This window comes from Triturus cristatus, chromosome 1_2 (assembly GCF_964204655.1).
Source record: "Triturus cristatus chromosome 1_2, aTriCri1.1, whole genome shotgun sequence".
NCBI lineage: Eukaryota > Metazoa > Chordata > Amphibia > Caudata > Salamandridae > Triturus > Triturus cristatus.
Genome location: NC_140580.1, coordinates 1,101,699,620 through 1,101,717,424, shown reverse-complemented (window position 1 = coordinate 1,101,717,424; position 17,805 = coordinate 1,101,699,620). Strand labels below are relative to the sequence as shown.

Sequence of the window (17,805 nt, the reverse complement as noted above, 5' to 3'; positions counted from 1 at the left end):
ATTTTCTTTCTAATCTGGCACCAGCAGTTCCAGATCATGACACTACTTCCTTTTTCCATCACTATAAAAGCCATGTTGAGCCTAGTGGGAGTTGTGTTGAGGAATGCATCTGGGTGTTTATTTATTTAAGAGCTGTGTATAGCACTAGCCTAGCTAAACCCGAAGGTATCAGAGCGCTTTACAACAGTAAATGTTCACATCAAAGATAACAAGTCTATCAGATCAGCTGAGTCAGAGTGCTTTACAACAGGTGTTCCCCTTTAAGCATGCTCTTTACTTCTTTCTTCATTCTTGCTAGCTTCAGACCTATCACATGTCTTTACTGCTATTCTTCCTTGCCACATTTTATGTGAACAATATGTGAAAGCTTTGTGCATCACTCAAGTTAAGGCAGTGAATAAGTGACATACTGGCCCGTGCTGTATGATGTACTGGGAGGAAGCACTATGTGAATGACAATTCAGCAGACCAATGGATGAAACCCCTCGTTATATATTATAGTATGTGTGAGATCTGTGAAAAACAATATTCTACTCTAACGATACAGATAAAGCTGTCTCTAAGCCAGACCTAAGAAACTTCATTTGACTAACAATGTCAAAAACTTGTTTAGAAATGTACGACTTTTATAAGCATCGGCCAAACAAAATGACCTCCTTTCAATCCTTTTGACAAAGCAAACACAAGGAGATGATGGATAGAGTGCTGAAACTATTCAGACACTTACCCCCAGTCACAGATCTGGATTGAATCTATCATCGTTCTTTAACTCACTTCGCCACACCAGTTCAGACCCAGCTATTTCCAAATCAGTCTTGACCCTATGCCTCATGGGAACAGTCCAGCCCGAACTGCCAAGCCAGGTCTTCCCTGGCCAAGAAAAAAGCATCCGGGGACCGGTTACGGGGTAACACCCCTCATCAGCCAATCTGGCTTGAATCCAGTGGCAAAGTAATCAAGGGACCCACGTTTGGGCATACCCTGCCAACTTAGGACCAACAAAGCAAACATAAAACTTAGGGCGAACAAAGCAAAACACAAGGAGATGATGGACGGAACGCTGAAACTATTCAGATGCTTACCCTTAATCACAGATCTGGGTTGAATCCATCGTTCTTTAGCTCACTTCACTTCGCCACCCCAGTTCAGACCCAGCTATATGCAAATCAGTCTTGACCCTGTGCCTCATGGGAACAGTCCAGCACAAATTGGCAAGCAAGGTCTTTCCTCGACCGGAAACAAGCATCCTGGGACTGGTTTCAGGATAACACCCCTCATCAGCCAGGCAAGCTTGAATCCAGTGGCAAATTAAGAAAGGAACCCACGTCTGGGCACACCCTGCCAACTTAGGGCAAACAAAGAAAACACAAGAAGATGATGGCCGGAGCGCTGAAACTATTGAGACACTCACTCCCAATCACAATCACTTACCGAAGTCACAGAGGTTTGAACGCCAATTAGACGAGAATCCAGGAGCTCACACAGAAATGAACATCCTATATCCTTCGCAGTTTTTCAGAGCACTCAGCCACACCTGAAGGTATAGTCACCCTACAAACCACAACAGAAAGTGTTGCTTCTAAACCTCTCCCACGCAGAGAAAGAGAGTAACAGTAACTTTACAGTAAGCCTTGTTGTGACACCAATATCTTTGGGCTGTGACAGCAGTTTTGTAGGTTAGCGAGGCCATGATCTGCAAGAGTTGATAAAATGAAAAGCTGCTACTTTTCTGGCTGCTGTCCATTTGCTGAGGCATTGTTGTTTTTGTTCAGAATTGAAATGCATCCAAACAGTGGGAATGTGGCGGCAGCTCGGATTTTAGACGCATCCACTTATCCAAATGGACTACATCTCATTGGGGACACGGTCTGCTCTTTCTGCGATGAGATGCGGAGCAGTAAAAGCCATGCTCTGGGCACAATAATCCGGTCCTGATTTGGGGAGTAAATAAGTCACTGAAGCAAAGAAAGTGCAGCATTTGCTCAACGAGTGGGAGGTTAAAGTCACGAGGCCAGGCTTGTGGTGTCACAGGTGATTGATTATAGTCAAAACTAACTCTCTGCCAGGTATAAAGCACGTTGTGACTGCAACCTGGCATCTAGGTTAACCATGTGAAGCACATACCAGCTTTACATGAAACAAGCAACACCAAAGCAGTGGCGTAGCTGAGGGGAGGGGGGTCTGTGCGCCCCGGGCTGCACTGTTTTTGGGGGCGGCAGAGGTGAGCAAGCCATGTCTGTCGACTACCACCATCAACATGGCGAACAAGTTATCCATCGGCCGCCACCCCCGCGCTCTTACCTGCCGGAAAACTTAGGGTCTGCCCCAGGTGGCAGTAGCTCTAGCTACGCCACTACAGCAAAGCCAATACATCTGGGGTACACGTAGAAATGCCGGATGGGCATTTGTGTATTTAGGTCACTCACTCATCAACCGTACAGTTAGTCAATCATCTTTCGCATATCACAAACTCACTTAATATGTGCACCTGTTACTCACTCATCATACATGCAGTCGGTCAACCATCTTTCGCGTAAGCAACTTTTCATCCACCCACCGTCTCAATTTGTGTGTTTACCTACTCATTCGTTCACAATACCACAAACATAAGATTGGAAAGAAACTTTTAGCAAGACCTATTGGCTTTGCAGCTATCCGTGAGGGGTGAGAGTGCATTCTATATTGTTAGACTGCTAGTTTGCGAGTAGTGTGAGAGCCCAGTTGGAAGCTTGGGGCTGTTCCTCTCAGGGATATGAGGGTGCAGTCTGTAATTTGTAATTTCTATTATGAGTGGTGTGAGAGTGCTGCTTGAAGGTCGAGAGTGGTATTGTGATGGATCTGTGAGAGCATGACTCCTTCTGTGTGAAAAATTAGAGAGTTTGGTTTGTCGAACGAGATTGCTAGCTTGTGAAGGCCACGAGCACTCTTGGTCGTGTGAGACTACTACTGTGTGAGGGTGTGAGAGTGATCTCAGTAGTGTGTGAGAGCTACTTTGTGAGGGGGATCTAAGTAGTGTGAGAGCGCTACTCTGTGAGGGTGATCTAAGTAGTGTGAGAGCGCTACTCTGTGAGGGTGATCTAAGTAGTGTGAGAGCGCTACTCTGTGAGGGTGATCTCAGTAGTGTGAGAGCGCTACTCTGTGAGGGTGTGAGAGTGCTGTCAGTTTTGTGCGAGTGCTACTCTTCAAGTAGTGTTGTTAAACACAAGGCAACGGCGGACAACAAGTAACCGCACCTCCCACAATGTTCCATGAATTAAGTATGATGTGGTGCACTCTCACCCCAGTACCAGACGATGAATGATACTGCTGCCAGCAGAGACATGCAGAAGAAAACAATAAGGGAAGGTGCACCCCATAACAAAGGCTCCAAAGTCCTCAATTTATAGACTCCTTTATTTTAATTTCCTTTGCTCTGTAAAAAGAGCGCACGCGGTTCGTTCAAAGAAAATGAACTTTTTCAGGGCTATAAACATATATTCAAAAATATAGAATCCGAAACTTAACATCATACAGAACAACACATACAAAAACATAGTGAAAGCACAAAAGAGTGTCAAATACCATTGTTACCCTCCAACACCATTAAAAACACACAGTGATACAGATGTGGGTCACGTGCAGAGCCCCTTCTATAAGGAGTGCCCCACTCCATTACCCCATGTGCCATTAAGCATCTAGACAGACCCAATCGTGAGTGTGACAACTTTAGTGTAATACAGTTATCAAACAGAATATGTGGAAGAGAGTAATTGGTCCAAGAAAAACGAAATATATATGTCAGGAACACACCATGTGTGTGACACAGAGAGAAAGAAAGAGGAAAGGGTATTTGTCCACAAGGTTTGTACTGTTCATCTAATAGTGGGCAAACTTCTCTCCCTCCTGCCCCCCACCCCCGAAGATAATATAAATCACTGTAGCACACAGCACACCCAACAAATGAACGCCATACAGTCTGATATCAAAGCGCTCTTAAACATGTTATCAAATGCTGCCTCAAGTCAGCCACGAGTGAAGAGAGGAGCGCCCTCCTTCGCCAGGGCTTCTGGTAGTGTGTGTGTGAAGCTTTTGTGTGAGGGGTTGTGGAGTACAGTCAGAAGTGTGAGACTGCCAGTCTGAGAAGAGTGTGAGAGCGCTGTCGGCAGAGTGAGACTGCTATTCTGTGAAGGGTTTCGGTCTGCTGTTGGTAGAGTGCAGCTACTCGTCTGTGAAGAGTGTGAGAGCGCTGTCGGCAGAGTGACTGCTATTCTGTGAAGGGTTACGGTCTGCTGTTGGTAGAGTGCAGCTACTCGTCTGTGAAGAGTGTGAGAGCGCTGTCGGCAGAGTGAGACTGCTATTCTGTGAAGGGTTTCGGTCTGCTGTTGGTAGAGTGCAGCTACTCGTCTGTGAAGAGTGTGAGAGCGCTGTCGGCAGTGTGAGACTGCTATTCTGTGAAGGGTTTCGGTCTGCTGTTGGTAGAGTGCAGCTACTCGTCTGTGAAGAGTGTGAGAGCGCTGTCGGCAGAGTGATACTGCTATTCTGTGAAGGGTTTCGGTCTGCTGTTGGTAGAGTGCAGCTACTCGTCTGTGAAGAGTGTGAGAGCGCTGTCGGCAGTGTGAGACTGCTATTCTGTGAAGGGTTTCGGTCTGCTGTTGGTAGAGTGCAGCTACTCGTCTGTGAAGGGTGTGAGAGCGCTGTCGGCAGTGTGAGACTGCTATTCTGTGAAGGGTTTCGGTCTGCTGTTGGTAGAGTGCAGCTACTCGTCTGTGAAGAGTGTGAGAGCGCTGTCGGCAGTGTGAGACTGCTATTCTGTGAAGGGTTTCGGTCTGCTGTTGGTAGAGTGCAGCTACTCGTCTGTGAAGGGTGTGAGAGCGCTGTCGGCAGTGTGAGACTGCTATTCTGTGAAGGGTTTCGGTCTGCTGTTGGTAGAGTGCAGCTACTCGTCTGTGAAGAGTGTGAGAGCGCTGTCGGCAGTGTGAGACTGCTATTCTGTGAAGGGTTTCGGACTGCTGCTGGTAGAGTGCAGCTACTCGTCTGAGAAGAGTGTGAGAGCGCTGTCGGCAGAGTGAGACTGCTATTCTGTGAAGGGTTTCGGTCTGCTGTTGGTAGAGTGCAGCTACTCGTCTGAGAAGAGTGTGAGAGCGCTGTCGGCAGAGTGAGACTGCTATTCTGTGAAGGGTTTCGGTCTGCTGCTGGTAGAGTGCAGCTACTCGTCTGAGAAGAGTGTGAGAGCGCTGTCGGCAGTGTGAGACTGCTATTCTGTGAAGGGTTTCGGTCTGCTGTTGGTAGAGTGCAGCTACTCGTCTGAGAAGAGTGTGAGAGCGCTGTCGGCAGTGTGAGACTGCTATTCTGTGAAGGGTTTCGGCCTGCTGTTGGTAGAGTGCAGCTACTCGTCTGTGAAGAGTGTGAGAGCGCTGTCGGCAGTGTGAGACTGCTATTCTGTGAAGGGTTTCGGTCTGCTGTTGGTAGAGTGCAGCTACTCGTCTGTGAAGAGTGTGAGAGCGCTGTCGGCAGTGTGAGACTGCTATTCTGTGAAGGGTTTCGGTCCGCTGTTGGTAGAGTGCAGCTACTCGTCTGTGAAGAGTGTGAGAGCGCTGTCGGCAGTGTGAGACTGCTATTCTGTGAAGGGTTTCGGTCCGCTGTTGGTAGAGTGCAGCTACTCGTCTGAGAAGAGTGTGAGAGCGCTGTCGGCAGTGTGAGACTGCTATTCTGTGAAGGGTTTCGGCCTGCTGTTGGTAGAGTGCAGCTACTCGTCTGTGAAGAGTGTGAGAGCGCTGTCGGCAGTGTGAGACTGCTATTCTGTGAAGGGTTTCGGTCTGCTGTTGGTAGAGTGCAGCTACTCGTCTGTGAAGAGTGTGAGAGCGCTGTCGGCAGTGTGAGACTGCTATTCTGTGAAGGGTTTCGGTCCGCTGTTGGTAGAGTGCAGCTACTCGTCTGTGAAGAGTGTGAGAGCGCTGTCGGCAGTGTGAGACTGCTATTCTGTGAAGGGTTTCGGCCTGCTGTTGGTAGAGTGCAGCTACTCGTCTGTGAAGAGTGTGAGAGCGCTGTCGGCAGTGTGAGACTGCTATTCTGTGAAGGGTTACGGTCTGCTGTTGGTAGAGTGCAGCTACTCGTCTGTGAAGAGTGTGAGAGCGCTGTCGGCAGAGTGAGACTGCTATTCTGTGAAGGGTTTCGGTCTGCTGTTGGTAGAGTGCAGCTACTCGTCTGTGAAGAGTGTGAGAGCGCTGTCGGCAGAGTGAGACTGCTATTCTGTGAAGGGTTTCGGTCTGCTGTTGGTAGAGTGCAGCTACTCGTCTGTGAAGGGTGTGAGAGCGCTGTCGGCAGAGTGAGACTGCTATTCTGTGAAGGGTTTCGGTCTGCTGTTGGTAGAGTGCAGCTACTCGTCTGTGAAGGGTGTGAGAGCGCTGTCGGCAGAGTGAGACTGCTATTCTGTGAAGGGTTTCGGACTGCTGTTGGTAGAGTGCAGCTACTCGTCTGTGAAGGGTGTGAGAGTGGTTGGTAAGGCAGGGGCTGCCCTAGGGCTGCTCTATGGCGGTGCGAAAAGTGCCACCACACAGGGCAGCGGAGTGGGGGGGTGGGGGGATAGGAGCAGTGCTGTGTTTTCAAGTATATTATGGTTTTATAAGAACTTCCTGCTGTGTTCTTTGTCTGCAGCAATTTTCAGGCAACAATAAAAATGACAAAATATTTTCAGTGATTATTGTTCTTCCTGGAAGTTTTGACTCATCATAAAGTAGCACATAGGGTTAACATGTCTGCTACAAAGAATGTGTACCTTTCAGGTCACAAAGTACATATAGCGTAAATAGGTCAGTGGGTTGTTCCTATTGTCAGAGAGAACCTTTTGTTTGTTTTGTTTAAGTTTATAACTTAAAATCCAAATATAGAACAGTGAGTATTAACTGTTATCAAAGAGCTGCACAGAAAACTGTAAGGTATAGAATAAAGCGTTATGAGTTTTCCCCCCAGTCTTTTATCATCCTAATGCTGCAAAAAGGGTGCATTTGAGTAGAAATTAAATCTTGGGGGGAGTTTTGCAAACATTTTGCGCTTGGTTAGCACCACAAAAGTGATGCTAACCAGTGCAAAATGTTTTTTTTGCTATTTACTTTCCGCCACAAAACGTATTTTACGCTGGTGAGCCCCCTCAAAGTAGCACAAAGCAGAGTGAAGCACTGCTTGGCGTTACTGTGCACCGAAGGGTCGTTACATGGGTGGCACATGGGCATTCCCATGCAACCACCCATGCCCTTTGATGCAAAACCATATTTACAAAGATTTGTAGACATGGTTTTGCGTCAAAAGTTAACGCCCCTTCAAAGGAGGCACTAACAGGAGAAATACTTTCATTTCTCCGTGCTTTTCCGACTTTATCTGCATTGCCTGCAAATTGGGAAGAGCTTTGCAACATGTCTAGGCACAGTAATTTGTACAGGAAGGTTACCTTTACTGTACAAAACCTATGCTAGACTCATGTACACACCCTTGCGCTATGGCGCTAAGGTGTGTGTCTGGCACACAGCAGCTGAATTAGCATCGGCGCAAGGGAATGGGGACAAGAGAGCCTTATCTCTAAGGATTTGGCACTCTACTGCTCCTTCCCTGTCGCGCAATGCAGTGCAGCCTCACGGGGGGCTGTGCTGCATTGCTTGGATTTTTTTGAAAATCTCCCCCCTTACTATTAGAGAGAACACCCAACCATTGTGTTACGTTTTAATTCTGAGGGTCTCATTGAGGAGGCACCTAGCGGCACTTTTGCACCACCGGAGCAGCACTTTTAAGATGCTCCGGTGGTGCAATGTGCCTCTGCATATTTACGAGGCACGCAAAGCCACTTTGTGTGGCTTTTCATGTCCTTGTAAATATGTGCCTCTTTCACGCAGAACACTGCATGAAAGGGGCATTCCCCGGGTGCTGCTGAAGCATTCCCAAATTTACAAGGAATCGTAAACCTGGGAATGCGTCAGATTCTAACACCACCCCAGTGGCGGCGTCGGGGGGGGGGGGTGCAACGAGGAGAAATATCCTTATTTCTCCTTGTTTTATCCTCTTTCTATGTGTGCTGCAGAATGCAGCACACAGAAAGAGGATAGAAAGAGGAAAATACCTCTTGTGATTGTTTGCCTTCCTGCACATAAACAATCACCCCTGCAATGCAGCCACCCTTGACCCATGGCGCAAGGGTGCCTGCTGTTGTCAGCCCATTGTGCGCCAGCGCAGGGGAAAAGGACAGGAATGTGCCGAATCTCATAGATACAGCGCATTCTTGCCCTTTTCTTTTGATGCAGGCCAGCTCAGGAAGATTCCTTGGGGCACTGCCTTGCGCCAAAACCTCAGAAATGAGGCCCTGAGTTTGTGCTTCTGCAAGCCAAGCGCTCTTAAACTATACAGCCTACCAGTATAGACGAGATGCAACTCCTACACCTTGTAGTCCTCTGTCTTATGTAAAATTTCCTATGCACTGATTTACACACAAATTATTGATTGTCTCTGTGCAATGTGAGTGTGATGGTGCTCTGACACCCTACACTGCTTTGAGTGGTGCTATAAAACTAATTAAATGCTTTTGAGAGAGAGGGGTTATGGAGACTTGAGAGGTACCGTTAAAGGGTGGTAGTGAGGGAATTTGTGGCGAAGGTGGTCAATGGGGGGTGCCAACAAGCATTGCTACAAGCATTGCTACATCAGGTGCCACCAGCTCTGAAGCCGACCCTGGGGTAAGGTGTGTGTCTCCTAGGCTGTGAGGATGTGAGAGTGGTGTTAGTAGTGTGTCTGCAAGTGTGACTGCTACCAGGCATGCCAGACTGCTACTCATTCCTGGTGACAAGGCATCAACGGAGAAAGCTGAACTCCAGTGTGCAGTGGATAGGAAACACATCACAGAGAGAGAGGTTAGGGGACACTGCAGACAAGCACTCTTTTGTAGAAGAAACTGCCGCCATGACAATGTACCATCAAAAATAATGGGGTTACCCTATGTCCCTCAGAACCTGGGTATATATTGTTATGAGCTACAAGGAGTTCTGTTGGGTATCTCAATTGCTTTGTGTAATCAAAACTATACCAGCATAGTATGCAGACCAATCTATTGTCTCTACGCAAGTTCATTTTGAGAATAGTCATCACAGATTTGTTTGGAGACACTATGGAGCTGCAATTTTCTACACTCTTTACAGTGAACTTTTTACTACAGAACGGTCACATCTTACAAAGGATGTTCTAATCTGAAATTTTCCATCCCAAATAAGTGAACTGTGGATACATGCTGGGCAACATTGTAACTTTGGAAATATCTACCCCTTGCTGGAAGATAACTATGGAATACTGACAGATCTCATGCTGTGAATTTTCAACAGCTTGGCTGTCCTTATTTTACTATTCCTGAGGAAGACCCATTGTGATCTGTAAAAACTAACATATACACAAAGGGTTGAAACGTTGACGACAATTTTACCAGTCAATGTCCTTGGTCAACAATCCTTTAAATGGAACTAAAGATGTGATAGGGTGGATGTTGAACTAGTCAATACAGAAAGGACAGACATTTTCTTTATTTGTGTTTTATGTACATCTTTTGTATTGTGTTTTGCTAAGCACTTTTGCACTTTTTGTCACTACTCCGCATGTTGTCTGCTTTATGTTAGTGTCGTAACAGCCCTACACGAAAACAGTTTATAACATTTGGATATATCATTATGAATATATGCAATAAGTAAGGGCTTTGTTGAATGTTGTTTATTTCTTTCTTTATTGAGTTGCATTATGGAGTGTTAAACATTGGTCAAGTATAGGACTACCCTCTACCTATGATGTGGAAAGTGTCTACTCTCCACTCCGTTTTCCAGACCATGCATGCATGCATGGTCTGCATGCATTGGTGGTATAGTTTTGATTACATGAAGAAATCCAGATACCCGACAGAACTCCTTGTAGCTTATAATGCCACAACAACGTAGACTTCTATAAACCTCCTGACAACGTAGACTACTATGAACCTCCTGACAACATAGACTTCTATGAACCTCCTGACAACGTAGACTGCTATGAACCTCCTGACAACGTAGACTGCTTTGACCCTCCTGACAACGTAGACTACTATGAACCTCCTGACAACGTAGACTGCTTTGACCCTCCTGACAACGTAGACTACTATGAACCTCCTGACAACGTAGACTGCTTTGACCATCCTATGACACGGAGAAGGAAAAAAACACCAATATACATGCGACATAGAGATCATCTTGAAATAAATAAAAGCCCATCACAGGGGCTACAGGGGCCTGCATTACACCTCTGTGGCCATGGGTCCTTCTTCACAGGAATGGTAGTTATCATCCCGAAGAAATCCTGTAGTGACCGCCCCATTGATGCTGAATTCAAGCAGCCCAGCAGCCACCTTGGGGAGAAGAAACTAGAGCCGCCAATCACTACAGAAGCAGGAAGCAAAGCTGAGCTCCGCGGAAACACTTACCTTGCATCCGTCGATGTAAGATGAAAAAAACAATCAAAAGGTCTCGTATGGGAAATCAGCAAAGGCGCTGCATAAATCAACGACACCGGCAAGAAACTTGGCAACTGTTTCTGAAAACTCACGGCCTCGCACATTTTTCGGCGTTTCCTGGTCGCTTTAGGAATTTAGCCACGAGTGTGGCCGAGAGAGACAGAGGGCAAGAGAGAACATGCCTTGTGCTTCCCAGAGGCGCCTCTTCGAAGGGCTACAGTCTGGCGGTCTCCGCACTGAGCTCCAGCAAAACAAACAGGCAGCAATCACACCCTGCCGCTGGAAGGGGCAAAACACCGCATTCTTGTGTAGGGGAAGAGAGGGGCCAACGTTTGGAAAGAATGAAGGAAGTATGGGGGTGCAGGCTATGACGCACTGCAGTTGCCTTCACCTATGTACTGGGGATTCAAGGTAGGCGATGAGTTGCCGCCTTCCAGCATCCACGCAGTCACATCTGGAAAGCCTAAACATGTACTTTCCAGAGCTGCCTCTTCTTGTAAAACTGCAGCTGGCTGTCTGGTTAGCTGCTGCTACTGACTTCCTTGTACAAAATGCCAGTGGACCGCACTGAATATTAGTCCCATTCCTGGCTTTCATTTCTTTGCCATCTGTGCACCGCTCCCAAGCCTTGCATAAACATTGCGCAGGGAGGAGACGGAGAAAATTCATGCCCAATTCCCTAAAAAAAAGCTCGAGGGAACAAACAAGCCTGTCATTCCCAGTCCAAAGGGAGGTGGTTAGGAACGCCAAAGTACAAACCACATTGGTGCGCTTACGAATGTGCTAATTTAAAATGCATATTTAGTATATGCTGAGAGAGGTGTCAAGAGCCCCAGCCCACACTGAATATTCTGTGGCTGGGTGAAGTTTGAGATGCATACTAGGACTGGAGAAAATATTATTACTCACTGAACATACATAGTCAGGGTTGACTTTTTTTATAAGCCAATTGTACATATAAAGCACTGCATGTCGATTCCTAAACATACAAACCTTCAAGACAGAAAAGTCCTACTTTAAGCTCACAAAGCACCACAGTTGTTTTTATTGTAGATTTTTTTAATGGCGTTTAATGCAACATGATGTTGAATGATTATTACAATGATTGGCATTGGACCTGGTTTGATAAAGTAATGTTTGTGAATTACATATTACAAGCTATGTTCATAGAGATGAGAAACCATTTATGTTTGCCATGACATTTTATTATAAGGTGGGTTTAGCAAAAAGTGTGGCATCTACAAAAAATTCAAAACGTGGACTAAAAATGGCACTAGGATATGCTATGTTGTGTTTCTCAAATGTGTTTTGTTAGTAAAGAAATTACTCAAACTTTCAATTGCAAAGGCTGTGACTTAGTGTTACAATATAAACGTATCATGGGTAAATCTATAGGATAAGTGCTGTCCGATGTTCCAAACTTCTTAAGTAAAAAAAACCAAGCATTTGCAATGCAATAGGTCTTGCATTACTAAAAGTTTGAGTTATTGGTGTTGCATAATTATTTGCAAAGCCAATAGCTCAAACTTTCAGTAATGTGAGAATTATTGCATTGCAAATGCTTTACCTTTGGTATAATCGCGGCACCCGCGCTTTACTTTTAATGTTATAAGTAAAGCGAGGGTGCCACAATTATACCAAAAGTAAAGAAATAGGTTTTTTTTTCTATTCCTTTACTTTTGGTATAATCGCGCCACCCGTGCTTTACTTATACCATTAAAAGTAAAGCGCGGGTGCCGCGATTATGCCAAAAGTAAAGAAATAGAAAATAAAAACTATTTCTTTACCTTTGGTATAATCGTGGCACCGCGCTTTACTTTTAATGTTATAAGTAAAGCGCGGGTACCGCGATCGCGCAATAACCACTCCACACTGTTAGTTAGCGTAAAAGGCCATTTATTAGGACAGGGTTGATCAACATATAACACAACATCAATAACCCCCAACAATCCCCAACCTCATGTCTCTCATCCCTCCATTCACTCCCACACTCCAATTACTCACTCCCACATCACCCAGCGACCTCTTCACTTATCCCATTCGCTTCCTCACTTCTCTTTCAACCTCCTCCATCATCTCCAGCCATCGCACTCCTGCATGACGCACCCCCACATTGCACCTGTATCCCCCTCCCCGGAAGGGTGAGTATGCCCGTCATGGACTCCCCCCCCCTCCCAAGTACCGCCAACCAGAAAACCCCCGGAGGGCGGTTACCTGCCCCACACAGCTCGAGTGCACCTCAAATCCGTCGACACTAAATGGACTCATTCCACAATTTACTGATGACATCCCTCAATTCCATCATATAATAAGCATTACCCCCATGTACGAAAGGTGCACTCCATCATCGCGAAAAAGAAGGGGCTCCTAGAGCCGTTACCCTGTGTGAGCAATAACTTTGATATCATTGTTACCACAAAAAACTCTCATGGTCCTATTCAGCTTTTGCCTTGCTCTTTCGACAGCTGCGGGCTTCAACGCCCCCCGCCAGATTCGGCGCGGTATGAATTCAGTCCAAACAATACAGGCGCCAGCCAGATTGCTTCGCATGGCTTCCAAGTCCCGTTGCATCAAATGTAGGAGAGACACTCCGGATTGTTTCACCAAGTCATTTTCCCCCAAGTGGATAACAATCATGTCCGGGCAGCCCCTCTGAGACACCTTTTTTGTCAGCCAAGGCAACAAGGCTCCCCAGCGCATCCTGCTCTTGCCCCACCAGCGTACACCTGCCTGTCCGCGTATTTTGATGCCCAATGAACAAAACAATGTCCGACAATCCAGGTAACCGTCTTAGCTCCTGGACCCACAACGCAACCTACGAAAGAAAAAGAGATTAGTACAAACGAACCAAACCACCACCGCTCCAGCAGCCCCAACGCCTACACCAACGCGCGCGCCCGCTGTCATTTACGCACATAATGCTCACAACAACAAGACCTCCACCTCCCAATCCGCCTAATCTTATCCCAAGTCCACCCCAGCCGGGCTGCTGCCGTCGCCGCGCCAATCCGAAAAGAATGAGTCCCATATTTTGCAGGGTCCCTACCTATTCGTTTCAATGCCATTCGCAACACTGCCAACAGCTGAAACGCTGTCACCCGCCTTTTAGAGGCATGGCAAAAAATTTCCCCTGCCGATGTTTTTGCCTGCTGACAAAACGCACTCCACTCCCGTACCGGGCAAGCCCCTGCACAACCACTCTCACACAACCACACCCACTTGCCTCTCCTCACCTGGTCTGTCTTGGAATGACCCAACCAGATACCCAAACGTGACCCATCCAGCCTCACATCCTCAAACCTTCTGCCAGCTGTGCCCCTGGCCCCTACCAACTCAAGACACCCGAAAAGCCCCAATAAACATCCAAATCATGCACAAGCGGAACAAAGCCAACTCGAAAACATCGTAACAACACTGCGGCAACTCTGCCAACAATTCAACCAACAAGTCAAACGTGATTGTCTCCCTCAGGGCCTCTCCCCCAACCTTCCCCCTCTCCTTTCCCCAGCCTTTCAACATTCTGCTCAGTAACTCACTTTTAGCTGGATCAAACCCCAAATACATAATGCTATAAAAAGAAATCCCAGCCAACTTCCCTGCAATAGTAACCTGCGACAAACCTCTGTCCATACAATCTAAAACAAAGTGCACGACTCCCTGTTCACAGCTGCTCCGGGACATACGCCATGTCACACTGGTCCATCCCAGAAACGCGCCGAATTCAGACCATGCCAAGCGGTAAGAGCGCCTTGTGGAATCAGCTATAGACTTCTCTACCAGGCGCACTACTCTCACTCCCCCCAGGCCCAGATACCCTCCGGCACCTTGGTCTTGCAAGCCTCCGCTCCCGGTGCCAGTCTCCTGAAACGCTGCCACTGCGAACGAGACAATGCATCCGCAATGTCATTGCTTGTGCCTGGGACATGCTGAGTGCGAAACAGCACATTGAATCGCAAACATAGCAGCATAAAACTTCGCCGCAAGCGCAGCACTCGCAGGTCCCTCGCTTTCTGATTGTTTACCAGGTCAACCACCGTCCTGTTGTCCACATGAAAATAAGACCGATCTGTTCTGAAACTCTGGTCCTCATACCTCCAGTGCAACCAGCACAGGAAAAAATTCTAGTAACGCGATGCTCCTGCCCTGATTCAACCAAAGCACCGGCCACTGCTCCGCACACCACCTCCCGTCCCCGAAAAAACACCGAACCCCTCAGCACCAGCAGCGTCAGAAAAAATCTGCACCTGCCACATCATCCTGTCATCCACAAAATCTAAAGACACACCCTTGAAGTCAGCCAAAAAACAATGCCAAATCCTCAAGTCCGCCCGCACCCCCATCGAAATCCTGACTATGTGATGAGGGAGCACCGCCCCAGACATAGCCATGCTGAGACGTCGGCAAAAGGTCCTCCCGGCCCTCACCACTCGACACGCAAAGTTCAACAAACCCAAGAGCCGCTGCACCGTCCGCAAATCAAGCCTCCGTTCCCCCATCACGCGCAGCAAGAATTACTGCATCTCCACCACTTTCTGCTCAGGTAAACATGCCGATCATGCCACGGAGTCCAGCTCAATACCCTGGAATGTCAGACAACAGCTGGGCCCAGCCGTCTTCTCCGGCGTCAAAGGGACCCCAAAATCACGGGCCAGTCGCTGAAACTGCCCAGAACCTCCTCACATTCCCCCGTCTGACCTCTTCCAACAAACAAAAAAATCATCCATGTAATGAGACACCAGCCGGTGCCAACTTCTGTCCGTGAAGGCCCACTGCAGAATGGAACTGAAAGTTTCAAATAGAGCACAGGAAATCGCGCAGCCCATGGGCAAGACCTTATCAACAAAAATTGCCCCCCCGAATTGCATCCCCAACAATGAGAAATCCGCTGGATGAATCGGAAGGAGGCGAAACGCCGATTTGATGTCACACTTTGCCAATTCCGCCGCCCAGCCGCACGCCTGCACCAAGCTGATTGCATCATCCACTGACGCATACAACACCTTGGAATCCTCCACCGCAATGAAATCATTCACTGACGTCCCCTCCGGCCAAGACAAATGATGGATCAATCGAAACTCCCCCTTTTCCTTATTGGGCACCACCCCCAGCGGGGAGATAATGAGATCCGGCATCGGCCATGTGTCAAAAGGACCCGCGATCCTACCCTCCAGCACCTCCTTCCTCAATTTTGCTTCCACCACCCCTGGCAATTCTTTTGCTGACCTCAATTTCCCGCCCATCTCTGCTCCCTGGGACCCTGATAACCCACACGAAACCCCTCTGCAAAACCCCAATGAATCTTCAACGCCGCCTCCCTATCAGGGTATCTAGAGAGCCATGGACCCATGGCCTCCACATCAACCGGTGTAGGAGCCCTTTGGCCAAGCCTGCCCCCGTCCTTTAGTAATCCGCCACTGCTCGGAGGGGGTGGCCAGCGTGAGACATTGCGTGACAAGGTGGCGCCCGCCGCACTTGGAGCACTCATGCTTGAATTTGCAAGGGTGCCGCGTGCAGAAACCTACATTGAAATTCCAACAGGCCCCTGTGGTAACCCACCCGGGTTTAGGTGACTGTCCGTTGTCCCTGAGGTAAAAGTCTGCCCTCCCGCTCCCCCTGAAACACCTTGCCCTCCTGCCCCAGACTGGGCGGGACGCGGCTGAAATGGCCGATAAGAAACCGGAAGCCCGCTGGCCGTGTGTGTAGATGCCGCCGACTGAGTGGAGGACATCCATTGTGCCCAAAGTTCCTGATCTTTTTTAATAATTGATTGGAGTGTATGTTTACTCCGATTGCCTCAGGCGTGTTTTGGAGGTTCTTTTGTGGATGCCCACCTGTTGTTCTGGATTCTCCATTCTGCCGAGCTGTCCCGTATATGCCAGTGAAACTTCAATATGGTGGCACCTTGAGGTATATTATGAACATGACGCTCGGACTAGGCTTTTTCCCAGTATTAGATGCATTCCTTTGATGTTACGGGCTCACTATAATCTAATATGGCGACGACTCTATGGCGTTTTTCCAGGATATGCCCGTGAAACTTCAATATGGCGGCCCTCTCATGAATACGACACTTGGACCAGCTTTTCTGTTAGCGTTAAATGTATTTCTTTCGCGTTACGGGCTCATTGTAATTCAATATGGTGACGGCCTTGTGACGCACTTTCTAGGATTCCCGCGGACTACTCTACTTCCGATTTCTCAGGTGATGTCTATTTGATGTTCTAATTGAGAAATCGGACCTATGTATAGAGGCTTCATGATGGAGACCTAGCATTTCTAGTTACGTGCATACCGAAGACGCACTGCGGATCCTTGACTCTAGAGGAACTTGAGTATCGAGTAAGTATTACTTTACTTGGGCTTTGGCCACGTTACTGTTCTTGCTAGAAACTCTACAGAGATAGGGTGCTATTTCTATATAACATTTGCCATGATGGACCGTATAACTTTTGTCAAGATGAAGTTAGTGTGATTATACTGGGGCTTTTGCCATGTTCCCTTTTTCGCTAGAAGCTCGATAGCGACAGGGTGCTATTTCTGTATAACGTTTGTCATGATGGACCGCTTTTGGTCTCCACATCTGACGTGACACCCCAAATGTTCTATTAGCCTCATTTTTGGCTATTTAAACTGGTAACTAGTACTCTTGAATATATTATCGTCAAGGCTGGTAGATATGGCTAATTCGATTGCTCTACTCTTTTTCTGTTTGTTTCTAGATTTGTTTCAATTTAGAATCATTACAAGGCTATGTTAGCTATTGTTACTAGAAGCACGGACCATATGGAATAATTCATCTATTATCCTAAATACCAAGTAAGCCATATTAGTATTAGTTTGTGTTCCTTTAACAGAGTATTATTAAATGGAACTCTTACAAATGTTGTCTTAACTGTTCACTTACTTTCTAACTTCTTTTGGCCATAGTAATCTGCGGATACGGATGTGCCCGTTTTAAAGTGTATCATCGAATCCAGTGTGTTATTCGTTTTGGACATATTATTACTCCATCCGCAATAGGTTGGTGTGTGCTCTTTAGGTTCCTTTTTGAAATTTTTTGTTGATTTTTCAGACTAAAATCTGAATATTTATTTTTCTTCTTTTGTAGTCGATGCCTTTTAAGACCTTAGCATTCAACCGTAGTGAATATTCAGGATGTCCACGTTTTGACATTCTCTGCTCTAATAGCCTGAGTCCTTTTCTTCATATCTTCATGTGACGACAGATATATATATTGATTTATACGAAGTAAAAAGATTGTTTAAGGCTCAGCCATTGCTTGTCGATAGATTGCTTTTGACATATTCCTCCTGCAACATCACAAG

General features: G+C 47.0%; 1 protein-coding gene across 4 annotated transcripts in view; it reads right to left on the bottom strand.

Annotated features, from left to right (window-relative positions):
* Window positions 1-17,805, bottom strand: part of LOC146868749 (uncharacterized) — a 227,555-nt gene that overhangs the window by 139,758 nt on the left and 69,992 nt on the right. The window contains exon 1 of one of the 4 annotated variants that reach the window (XM_085613719.1): window positions 10,451-10,856. The exons of 1 other annotated variant lie outside the window; for it this stretch is intronic. The gene's annotated coding sequence lies outside the window, so the exon portion shown is untranslated. Of the gene's footprint in view, window positions 1-1,082; window positions 1,109-1,431; window positions 1,859-10,450; window positions 10,857-17,805 lie in introns of those variants that run through there. 2 more of the 4 variants (XM_085613718.1, XM_085613720.1) reach the window with 2 other exon arrangements.